The 12,494-nt window shown below is 41.8% G+C and overlaps 1 protein-coding gene across 6 annotated transcripts in view; it reads right to left on the bottom strand.

Moving 5' to 3' along the window:
• TAB3 (TGF-beta activated kinase 1 (MAP3K7) binding protein 3) overlaps window positions 1–8,947 on the bottom strand; it is a 44,040-nt gene extending 35,093 nt beyond the window's left edge. For all 6 annotated transcript variants that reach the window (XR_005628048.1, XM_039714113.1, XM_039714114.1 and 3 more), the window contains exon 1: window positions 8,821–8,947. The gene's annotated coding sequence lies outside the window, so the exon portion shown is untranslated. The remainder of the gene's footprint in view (window positions 1–8,820) is intronic.
• Window positions 8,948–12,494: the final 3,547 nt, after the last annotated feature.

Genomic DNA, 12,494 nt, shown 5'->3' with positions numbered 1-12,494 from the left:
TGCAACCAATATAACTGGTTGGTCACATCTTACCCAGTGATTTAGACACTGAAAACACCCAAGATTTGTAGAAGTCTTATTTTCCATGTTAAATGATAGAAAAAACAGCATCTCCTTGAAATCCAGATGATCTATATTCAAGCAAGCCAGAAACCTAAGCCTTGGAGTTGATTGTTCTCAACTTCCTGAAAACCTGCCTTCCTGAATCTTCATTTTCTTTTTTATTTGGAAGAACTGGGAAAAGTTCTGAGCCTTCACCACAGGAAAAACAAAGCTATCAAACCAGATTAGTTATAAATTTCAGGGTTAGCAAATACGAAGCAGAGAACAGAGAAAATAATCCAAAAGCCAGGGCAAGCTATACAAAATACGAATATTGTGATTGAAAAATGTTAGAATTTTGAGATACATAGAACTGATATTAATTTAATCCAGTATCATATGAGAATTAAAGCACAATCTAAAGACAAGTTTGCAATCCCCACAGATCTCTCCTGAAAAGTTATTCTGCAGAAAGGCTTACAATCACAATAATACAGTCAGAAGTTACTCATCTGAGTATTTAATAAAACTAACACAAATTTGATGTACTTGAATATATGTATAATAAAAGCCTACTATAATTCAACCTTGAGGTTTGCACCTTAGCAAACTCATTCAATGTTTAAGCAGTCTTTTTTCACAGCTAGTAAAATCATTAACCATTAAAGGAACCCAAATTAAATACTACTTACTACAAATATAATACAGCTGTTAAACTGCTTTTTTTTTAGAATGCATTATTCAAAATACTTTCTGAATATAAAAAAAAATATCTGTTTTTTTTGGTAGAGTATTTGTGTAATGGATAGTCTTCTAGTAGCATTCTGTCACACTGTACATGCTGTCAGGCAACCAAACAACTAAGATGCTCACAGTACAGAATATGGGATCATTAGCAGTACTGAACAAATTACCCCAAGCATCAAGTTTTTCTCCTTGCTTGACTTTTATTATATTTTAATAAAAATTAAGACTATTTATGATTATGCAATATGCTTACATAACTCACAAATTCTACTATACACAGAAATAACTTTCCCTACAAGTCTAAGTACACCATAGACTTGCTGGGAAAAAAAAACAAACACCACCCTCAATCCCCATAAAACAAACTACAGCGAAAAAAACAAAACTAAACTAAACTCAGAAAAGCAGATAAAAGAAAGCCCTAAGCAAGTCTAAATGCATCCCCCTTAAGTATGTAGAGTGTTCATTTTCTGGAGACTAACAAGCCTGTACCATAAATAGTTTAACTTTAATAATGAGTGCAGCTTACATAAGCCTGTGAAAGTCAGCCATTTTTACTCATGGCACTACAACCAACAGTGGCCAAAGATTTCAGAAAGTAGCACTTAGGAACTAATTAAAAATACCTATAGTCCCTACTCCAAGGCTGACTAAGTAAGGCTACTGGCAAAGCTTAAACTCAAATATTCCATGAATTGTCAAGTGGATAGAGTAATCCAAGGATTATGCTCAAGAGAAGTTATTCAGAGTAACCCCAAAGCAGAAATTTGCTACTGTCACAAGGACACAAGTTCTCCCATAAAACACATCTCTTCTTTCTGCAATCTGTGTTCTAGCACATAATCAAAACATAAGAAGCATATCAAAATGTCAATGTCATAACTACTTTCCTCTCACCTGAATCATAGAAATTCTAACACTTAAACCTATTTATTTTCCTCTTCTTCCAGTGCTCACAAAAGCTTTACCTTCCAAAACTTTCAAAAAGAAGACATTTGGAGATTTTAGAATCTCATTCTTGAAACTTCTTTACGGAAGCAGGACAAAACAATGGTATTGATTTTAACAGGATTCAGTGGTGGGGGGAAAGCCCATAAGGACTGCTTGCTTTGGGGGGGTCTTTCTAAAACTCAGTTCACAGAAGAGAGGCAGACTTCTTTTGATGCTTTCCTGCCAGCTCCCCAACACCACTCCCCATTCAAAAATTTCTCTCAGCCATCAAGTCCATGAACTGACAGCCCACAGGGACCACAGCTTCACTGAGCCCAGGACTGGCAACAAGAAGTATTCTCCGCCTCATCCAACCACCAGGAGGATGAGCAGAATCTCTCTTTCAGAAGATATGGATTTCTTAAAAGCTAAGAGAAGTAGCAGCTCTTCTTCCATCTCCTCTCATCAGACTGGAGACACCAGTCCACCACTGCTGTGTTTCAACCTCTCCATAACAGACAGACATGAGAACAAACTGCACTGGGATTTGTGAAATCGAAACCCAAGAACTGAACGGTACAGATAAGAACCAAGCAGCACAAGCCTCCATGCCTTGATCACATCTTGGGTAACATATGCTCTTAGGAGAAGTGTGATAAATTTTTGCTACAACTTTTACAGAAAAAAAAAGTCTCAGTTAAGGCAAAGCAGCTTTCAAGTGACTGAGTGTTCCTACAGAAATAGAAGTACTGTTTATCGCAGTACCAGAAACGTCTGTGTTGTTGGTACTAGTGCCTCCATGAGTAACAACTACAGAGATCACTGAAGATGCCTCAGTGTCCACATTACTATAGAAAGATGTCACCCACCTGATAGAACTAAGAACATCAAGACCTGCTGCACAGTTGCTGAGAGGATTCTCCTCTTTAGAATACTTCAAGTTGTCCTCTACAGAAGCCACTTCCCTCTTACAGACCCCTTACTCCTAGATCAAGGAACTTTATTTCAACACTTAAGTGATTTTTGACTCTTTCGCTCTCTTTTTTTTTTTAAATACAGTAAATCATAATTTCTAAAGACAGACAAAAATAGCTGATCTTACTCAGGTCTCTCTTAGGCCCAAGGCCATCTTCAGCCTCATTTACCTCAACTCTCAAATCTTGAAAGGGATTGGCAGGTAGAACATTTATTTGACTTGAAACTTTCTTTAAAGAAAAAGAAGCATTTAAACCATCTAGAGGCTGGGTTTCAAAAGCAAAGAGGCAAATTTCATTTAAGAGAACCTGCATTCTGCCATTTATGAACTTAATTCAGCTGTAACAGATGTGGTACAAACTCTCTCTTCCCTGTCTGACCACTCTTCCTTTAATTTGGATATTCCAAGAAAACAATAATTAAAAAACATTTGTTCTAGAAAATACCAATGAACTCAAACCAACACAGAAAGCAGCTGGATGTGGACAGGGGTAATTCTTACTGTCACTGCTTGCTACCAAAACCAGTACACACTGAAAAGTAACAGCTTCAGTGTAAGAGCAGGAGAAAGTACAAAACTGCAGACATATTCCTGAGCAATTACTCAAAGTTCTTACTCACAATGCATGAAGCATTCAGCCCAACACTGAGATTTGCTGTGAAACACCTGTATAAAACATTGATGCTCATGAAGTTGGAACAGCATGCAAATTTTTATAGCCACACTTTCATGATGCTGCCCAAACAGCAGGAAACAAAGCGTAGATAAAAGACTAAAATACCTGTTCCCCTGTGCTGTCCATTTGAAACTTACCAATGAGATGAAAAAAATCCATGATAACGTACAAAAGCACTGACAAAAGTTTTAAAATGTAATTTTGTGTAAGTGTTCTGAACTCAGCTACAACACTTACTCACCAATTACTGAAGTCACATTTGCAAATGTCCAGATCACCCAGCAGCTAAAATTTGATTTTTACCAGGAAAGAACATACAGTGACTTTTTAGCAGAATACCCAGAAAATAACAAAATTTTTAACACATTCAAATCAGCAGTGATGTTATTTGCTGTAATGCTTGCTAGTAGAAATTTAACTTATTAATATTTTTTTGGCAAATATGAAGCAACAGAGAAATTGCATCAAATTAACACTTTGTCTTACCTAGACACATAATTGTTGATCTAACATTAGCAGGATTACAGCAAGAATTACTATTCCTTCAAGATAAACATAAGAATTTCAAGAAAAAAAAAAAAGGCAGATACACTTTAATGCAATGCTCTGCAACAGCCTGGCACCTGGCTTACTATTTCTGCAAGCTGATCTTTAAGAACAACCACATGAAAGCCAAGTTCTATATTTCTTTCATAACTTGCAGAATATCTAGGTTAAAAAAAAAGGCAACAAAACCCAACCATCTCCTATTCATCAACTATTATTGATCCAATGCCCAACATGAAAGAACAAAACAAATCTGTAACTCTTTCAAGTGCTAGGAAAAAATGCCCACATCTTGAGTCAAGCCAAAGTATACAAACTCCCCACTGAAGGCACAAAATTACACTTGAGGATTTATACCAATGTGACAAATAACAGAGAACGAGCAAAGCCTTTTGCCAGCCAACTTCTAATGCAGCTGTGACACTGCAAACCAGGAAGTTGTTCAAACAGATGAGACTTTGGGGCAAATCACCTCAGAATATAACCAAGGAATGGAAAAATGCTTTAGCATAAAGCTGCAACAAGATTAAAATACCAGCACTGCTGTGGTTCTTTTTACCAAGTCTGGTAAGAAACAGTCAATACTGAATGCACTTTATTAAATCGTTCAAGTTTTCCTGCCACAACATCCAAGACACATACTGACAGTAAGAGGATTTCTTTTTCTAAAAACTCTCCATGTGTCCCCAGATCAACCATGATTTCACATAAATTGATCCACTTTTCAATTAATGTACACTGTAGCAGATATGCAATTTCATTTGAAAGAAAGTATTTTGAGTGTGTAACAAGACTGAATAGAATCTGCTGAAAGGTGTTTTCCAGAAAACACTCTTAAGGATCCACCAGCAAGCTGTGACAGCCAGGCTGCTCAACACTACCACAGCAGAATGACCTCCCTCCTCTCTCTCTCTCTTTGTGACTTGGCTATTTGCTTAAAAAGCCTCATGCTTTACACAATCTGAAAAAAGCAGTAATTTTCCTTACAAAAGAGCCAGATTAGGACAAAACCTGGTAATTCACTGCTTTTAAAATACCACCGCTTTGAACTCAGGCCCTTAATAAAATAAAGCCCACCAGAAACTGAAGGACTAATACTTCTTAAAAACACAAACCTGTATATAACCTCAGCAGAGATGGCATTTTTCATTTTTACTCTGTAGTGCTATGCTGGCTATTTTAAAACAATACTGGAAAAGGGAGAAACATTCAACATAGTAATCAATGGGGTGTAAGAATATTGAAATGTTACTTCCACTGTGACATTAAGCTGAGACAGACATCGTGATCTACCTGGTATAATTAATCTTTGAAAAGAAGAAATTAACAAGAAAAATACAAAACAATAAGAACTCACTGCACAACTTGAATTGCAGCAGCAATGCTGTGGCATTGTCTCATGGTATTACATACTGAATTTTGTGACATGTATTTCAGCTTCTCAAGTCAATGAAAACGCCCTAGTGATGTTTTTTCTGAAAGTTGTGCACATGAGTCTCCTGGATACCAATACCACAGTGCCACTTCTTAAACAATGACTGACAAAGCACAGAAGTTGCTGACCAACCACGCTCCTCACACAGAACAGGAGACACCCAGCATGGATACTCAGTACCACAGAACCACCTACACTATCACCTGGAGCTGAAGAGAGCATTTTGCTTAAATATTAGGAGCACATTGCCTTGAAAGCCTTTCAAAGGACAACTTTGACACTTTAAGGTTTGGCAGACGACAAGAACTTATTGTAGCAGTGTTTTCAACCAACACCTTCAACATTTGCACATGCGAGTCTAAACAAGTATTTCAAAACTCATCTTTCCATTTACGGAGAGAGTTTCACACGTGAGAACTGGCACCATATCACCACACATTCAACTTCTGCAAAGCTGTTCTCAATCTCTCACAAAAACAAGACAGTCAATATTGCCTTTTGGACAGTATTTTAGTCTACTATGCCTATACAGAAATAAGCCTAGAGAAAAACTGTACTATAGAGAAAACCAAGCGTTCCAACCTGGAAAAAAACCCAATCTATAATAATAGAAAATTTGCCAGAGATTTGAAAGTAAATCCCTAATATCAGTTTATTGTACTAGGTAGCACCAACATTTTTCAGTTCGGCTTAATTTTTCTGTTTGAGTAGACAGCGACAGGAAAAGATACTGCAAAACCACAAGTCACAGATATTTCTACCGCCTACCATGCAGTCAAAAGTAGCCCAAAAGGTGCTTGTGGTAATGTTTCGGGCTCTGAATGAAGCCTCTCAGTTTCATACTGTTTTTCACCTGCCTTTTAACCACACCACGTAACAAAAATAACTTGCAGTGCAAACACCTTCAGTTACACTTTACTTGTGCTTATGTGTGAGCACACAGGCACTGCACCTACTTCGGCTCACAGCAGAGGGAACAGCAGCATCACAGATGCTCCCAGAGCAGAATGTGTCATAGCATAGTTGAGTTGGATGACTAAGCACACACTTAGACTTGACGTTACCAAAAATTTACTAGATTTGATCATTTACTCAATGACTCGATCATCACTAAAATACCTTTGGTGTCAAAAAGGTAAATCAAAGGCTTTTGCTTGTGTTGGTGATTTTGTTGAAACACTGAAGCCGTGAATGTAGGGATTTGAAAATCTTCCCAGTTGAAGACAAAGTGCTTTGAAAAAGAATTCAATAAAACATCTTAGGTTTCCTATTTATTATGAACTGCAGTACATATCAATGTAACTCTTGCCCTAATCAAGAATACTTTTGCAGGCCACACTTTGAGGCTACTTATGCTGTTTACAAATATATATAAAATGAATCATCACGGGTTTGAAATCAGGAGAAAGCCTCTATAGACCAGTGCAACCACAAACTTCATTAAAGCCCTACATAATTCCTGAGAGGGGACAGAGGAGAGTTACCATTGGATAACCCAAAGAATCACATCAATGTACTCTCCTGGATGACTTCAAAGTAGTCTTTTTCCATTAGGATTTCCTTTTACTCTGCAACCAACAGAGAGACACCAGCACAGACATCACCAAAGCTGGCGGAAAGTCAGATATGTTTTCACAATACCCAGTCAACTTATCTAGTCTTCCTCAAGATGAAAAAGGAGCCTCAATGAGACTCATGAAACAAGAATGGACACAGATCTCACAATACCCTGACTACATTTACCTGACATCATTATATGTAAAGGTTATGACACAAGATGAAAAAAATACACCATAAAAGTATAATTTCATAAGAAGAATACATCATACTTATCTGGCTACCTGTGTTTAAACCAAATGGTTCAGGATTAAAGGAAAGCTTAAATGCTGATTTTATTATTCTTTACTAATGTGTGCAAAGTTTGGTATGTTGGTAATTTAATGAACAGAGACAGTCTATATGTACATTAATACAGGTTGTTAAGGCACTCTTCAGATTGCTGCTGTCAACAGACACCATTCACAAAGCAGGACAAAGTGCAAGCTTTAACAAATGTTGTGAAATACTTTATTTTTAAGAATCCTGTTCCTCTCTCTCTACAAAGAGGAAATGAATTTAACATTTCTTCTTTTTACATGAAATATGTTAACTGCAGATATACTTAAGGAGGAGCAGAAGAAAGTATCGCTTTTCTTGCAGAGCTAGAAAACAAAATTAAAGTTACCAGAACAGTGACTGGCCTTTGACCAGGTAAGCTTTACCTGGAAGTTTTAAGAGCTCTGTTATACTAAGTCCTCTGGAAATATTAGTGATCAGGTGGACCTGCTAGAGAACATAAGCCCATAAAGAAACAGTACTCAATTTTGTCACAGTAAACACCACCACTAAAAATAACAAACACAAATTGACACATCAGCTGGATAGGTTGACCTGATCACTCTCAAGATTTATTTAGAATTGAAGAATAATGTCTTCAAATCTGTTAGCATTGAGACCTTCCATAACAGTCATATGCATGTTTACCTGAACACAGTGTCTCGCTGTAAGTTTTTCCATCACTTTCCAAGCGTGGCATATCTACGCCATTCCGTTTTTTTGGACACAGGGAATCTCTACCAAAATCTGAAGTACAGATACTCCCAAACCATCTAAGCAATTGTCTTTCCTCTCCTTGTTTTCTCCTTGCCAAAGCCAGGGAAACAAGGGCCAATATCATGTTACAAGTCATGTTTGAACAAGGGGAAAAGCACAGCGACTGCACAGTCCTACACTAACACTGAACAGTATAAATAAGGGCTGCATCCATCCACCATACCCACTTACATTTAAAAAAAATCAACTAAAATGAAAATCGAGTTGATCTTCCTCAGAGCCAAAAGAAGCAGTCGATAAGATCTCAAACCCGACCTGAAGCCAAGACTCTGGACAGAGCACAGCCAAGGCCTCGCTACCTTTGGGGGCCTCCTATTTATAGAGCCAAGGCACAGCAGCAGCAGCAGCATCGCGCTGCAGTCACGTCCAAGGGGCAGTGGCAGCGTTTACCTGTGAATCCATTTGCTTTTTATTAATTAATTTATTTTTACGCAGCGAGAGCGGCACCAGTGGCCCAGCAGACAGCACAGCCCCGCTCAGGGGACACCCGCACGGGATCCCCGGGCACTCCGCCCGCCTCGCTCCGCAAAGCGCTCCAAAAACAAAGACCAAAGTTTTCCCTGCTCGGTGCGTGGGAGTGCGGCAGCAAAACAGGAGCCGGGATCAACACGAGCCGCCTCCCGTCACCACACCCGGGCCCACGCAGGGCAGGACAGCCCCCGCTGCCGGGGCAGCCCGGCCGCGTCCCCCGGCCCGGCCGCAGGGGGACACCCACAGCCCGGCGGGACGGGGGTGCCACCGAGCCCCCCTCACCGCCCCCCGGCAGCGGGGCGGCCCTGCCCGCCCCCACACTCCCGCCCCACAGCTCTCCCTCACCGTGCTGCGCTGCGGGCTCGGCTCCGGCTGCGGCTGCGGCTCCGGCGGCTGCATTCCCGCCCTCCGGCTCTGCCCCGGGCCCCGCTGCGGGGGCCCCCCCGCTCCTGCTGAGGAAGGGGAGAGGAGGGCGAGGCGCGTGGCCCGGCGGCGGGCGGGCGCGGGGAGCGGAGCGGGGTGCCGGGCTTTGCGGGGAGCCGGGCGTTGCGGGGAGCCGGGCTTTGCGGGGAGCCGGGCGGAGCGCGGCCGGGAAGCGCTTCCGGGCTCAGTGCGGGGCGCTGGGGCCGCCGGGCGGGGCGGGGCCCCGGCTGCGCCCAACGGCATCCGACATGGCGCGGCCCGCGCGCGCCGGCCCGCACGGCTCTCGCGAGACTTGGCGGAGGAAGCAGCGGGGCTGAGGGAGGGCGCGGGGGCGCGAAGGCGCGCGGCAACGCGCGGGGAAGGCGGAGCCGGGGGCGTGGCCCCCGGGGGGGCGTGGCCACCCCGGTGTGAGGGGGCTCCGCGCCGGGGCTCCCTCCTCCTGTCCCGGCAGCCGGGGGAGCCTCAGCGCCTTCAAACCAAGCTCCACCCTAGCCGGGGTAGGACACAGTGCTGCGTGCTGCGGGTGAATGGGGACCCTCGTCCCCTCTAGAGAAGCCCGAGCATGGCGGGGCGGTGACCGGAGCTGAGGTGTTGCTGTCTGAGTGTGGCCGGCAGCGGCGCGCTGCGTGCGCACGGTGGTTACGGCAGGGTCGCGGAACGTGCCAGGATCACCACAGGGTCATCTGGCCCGGCCCCTCGGCTCAGGCAGGGCTCGGGGCTGTGTCCAGACGGTGCTGGGGTGTCTCCAGTGAAGGGACTCCATGCTCTCCATGGGCGATCTGTTCTTACATAGCACAGGATAACTACGAGCAGAACAGCGCTGGTGTGCTGTGCTCCTACACAAATGTCTCATGATCCTGTGCCAGTCCAAGTAATGTTTTTGGTCCCTCTGCTCGCAGGATGGACTCGGGGCTGTTATGATTAATACGAATTGATCCAGTGTGAACTTCTAATTGACATCTACGGAGGCTGAAATCTTCCTGTTGAGGCAGAGCCTTGCAGATGGTTTAGTGGGTGTACACTGATTTTTCATCTGCACGCTGGGCCTTGAGATTACATTCAGTTTGTGTGCCAGCATGAACTGGATTAAAACATCTTTTCACAAATCATAAAGACTGTTATTTGTGTTCTTCAGGGTTTGTGTGTTTAGATATTTTTCTTTGTTTAAACAGCATCTGTCTTGTGTAGATTTTTTTGTCTTTTTTTACCTTTTTTGTCTTTTTTTCAGTTTCAGAGCCACAGAAATGCCATTGCACCGATACTGATGAGAGCAGATGCAGAGCCCTGTAACCACCTTCTGTCTCTCTCTGCTAGAGGATTGGAAGTGCAGGGGGGACATGTGTCTTGTATTGCCATTACTGACTCTCCACGTCATCTTCCCTGTGCAGAGGCCTCGGCTCCTGGGTCAGAGGTTCTGTGAAGTTAATTAAGGAATTCCTGTATTCTAATCCCCACATCGGAAACACACTGAGCCTGACTAACATTTCTGGAGAGGCAAGATGCAAAACTGGAAGTAAACAGGATCTTGGTGCAACAATACATTTATCTGAAAGAGTTTGATTCTTATCCTCTGATTGGAACTATTATCAAGATGCTGAAGTGCATATTCCTTAGCAAAAATCCATAATTTCCAAATATAAGTGTGTGCTGTTAATGCCAATGAATAGTTCCCATAGCTATATGTAGTCTCACTTACAATGTAAGAAACAGCCCTTGGTACAGCTGTTGATGTGCACCTGACAGTCTCTGTGCCCTGGCTTAACAGGTGCTGGCCCTGGCTTCTTCAGCATTTTTTGAGTTTTTCAGCTACTGTCTTTATTCATTCTGTCATTGTTGGTCCAGATTTTTCAAATCAACGTCTGTAAAGTCCTTGAACTACAACTCCAGTGAGTCCTGGCAAACCACTGTGGCTTCATACAAGTGGGCTCCACAGCTCATTTTCACTTCAGAAGCAGCCAGTTCTTTGTTTTTGTTTGGAAATGATGCTTTTCCTCTGCAATTCTCTGCAACAGACTAACGGAGGACCATAATCCCGCAATTGCCTGACTTTTATCCCACTTTCAAAGCAAGAGTGTTCCAACAGAAATTGCAGACACTCAGAATTTTTCATCTACCCTTAGCTTGTTGTAGGCTGGAGAGCAGGATTGTGAGACTGGGAAATTAATCGGTCTTGAAACTTCACAATTAATCAGAACACAGCCAGGGCTGTGCTCAAGAACTTAAGAAAAAATCCTTATGGGTATTAGGTGCCTGATTACCCTAGAAATCAAAGATTGTGTATGTTCTAACTTTGCTGAACACATCTCTCAAAGCAGTTAATTTTATTGCTGATCCAGCTTTTCTGTCTCTTAGCCGTATGACAACTACAAAAATTGATTATACAGAAAAGTAATGTTAGGAAAGCGCTTAATGCATTTTTAGCTGCTTCTAATGGGATTTAGCAGCTGGAAACAAGGAGAGCTGGCACTGAGTAATCAGGGCTGTTCTTAGACAGCTGTGTGGGAACCAGAGTATCAGGGCTCTGAAATAAATCACCATTTTTTCCCTGTATTTTAAAATATGCAATATATGCAAGGAAGAAGTTGGCTCTCAATACTTGCTAGCTCTCAATTCTTGCAGCTCAGACAGTTAACTCAAAGTCAAATGGAATTCATTGTTAAATCCAGTTCTGTAATAACTTCTAGATGAAAATGCCCCTGGGCTCTGTGTGATTTTTTTTATTTAATCCTTATGGCAGTTACTACTGCCCATTTTTGAAAGGCCTCAGGTTTGGATTTAAATTCCATGCTACATTAATTTTTAAGCAGAACAAAAATGTAGCTATTTCTGCTCCCCTTTTCTCTTCATGAGCAACAATCCAAGAGACCCATTTTCCTATTTTGGAAGAAAGCAATTTTATGCATGTTTGTGCGTAGGAATTGCAGTCAGAAAAAGGTCTTGGTAAAATGGCCCTTCCATAGGTTTTCTGTTTGAATAGTTCCTATACTCACTTAGCTCCATTTACAAATCAAAAGCATAATTATCAACGTAAGCACTGTAAACTGAGTCTTGAATCCCCCTGTTACACCATGGTCGGTGTTTTGTCACTGAAATGCACCAAATAAGTTTATTTGGTGATGCCTAAAGGGGAATACAGTCCCACTGTGTGGGAATGGAGAGCATCCATTTGTCAGAGTTTTAATAAAAAAAAAGTTATATTTTTTTTTCCTAAGGTACTTTAAGTATTTAACACTATCATGAAAAAAAAAAAACCAAAAAACAGGAATGTGTGCCTAGAGTAAGAAGGTACCAGTTTTTCACACTATTTTCCTTATGGAAGAAAATTACCTTGGGATAAAATCTAAGCAGTCCTGTATAGTTCTGTGGTAGTACTTTGTGTTAGTGTCAGGTCCTGCTGACCCCTGTGGTAATTTGTATTCAAGAAATTGCAGAATTCAGGGTCTAAGCAGGATTATTTAGGTGGAAGCCTATGGAACTGGAACTCACAGTCAAGGATATCCTTTCTATGATAATTTTTATTCTGCCTGCTAATTCTTTAACAAGTCCTGTGCCATTGGGTTGTAAGTGTGGCTCAATTCTCTGTGTTTCATTACATT

The sequence above is a fragment of the Passer montanus genome, unplaced genomic scaffold, assembly GCF_014805655.1.
Source record: "Passer montanus isolate IOZ18808 unplaced genomic scaffold, ASM1480565v1 scaffold3, whole genome shotgun sequence".
Lineage (NCBI taxonomy): Eukaryota > Metazoa > Chordata > Aves > Passeriformes > Passeridae > Passer > Passer montanus.
Note: the sequence above shows the minus strand (reverse complement) of the source record. Positions and strands in the feature narration are given on the sequence as shown.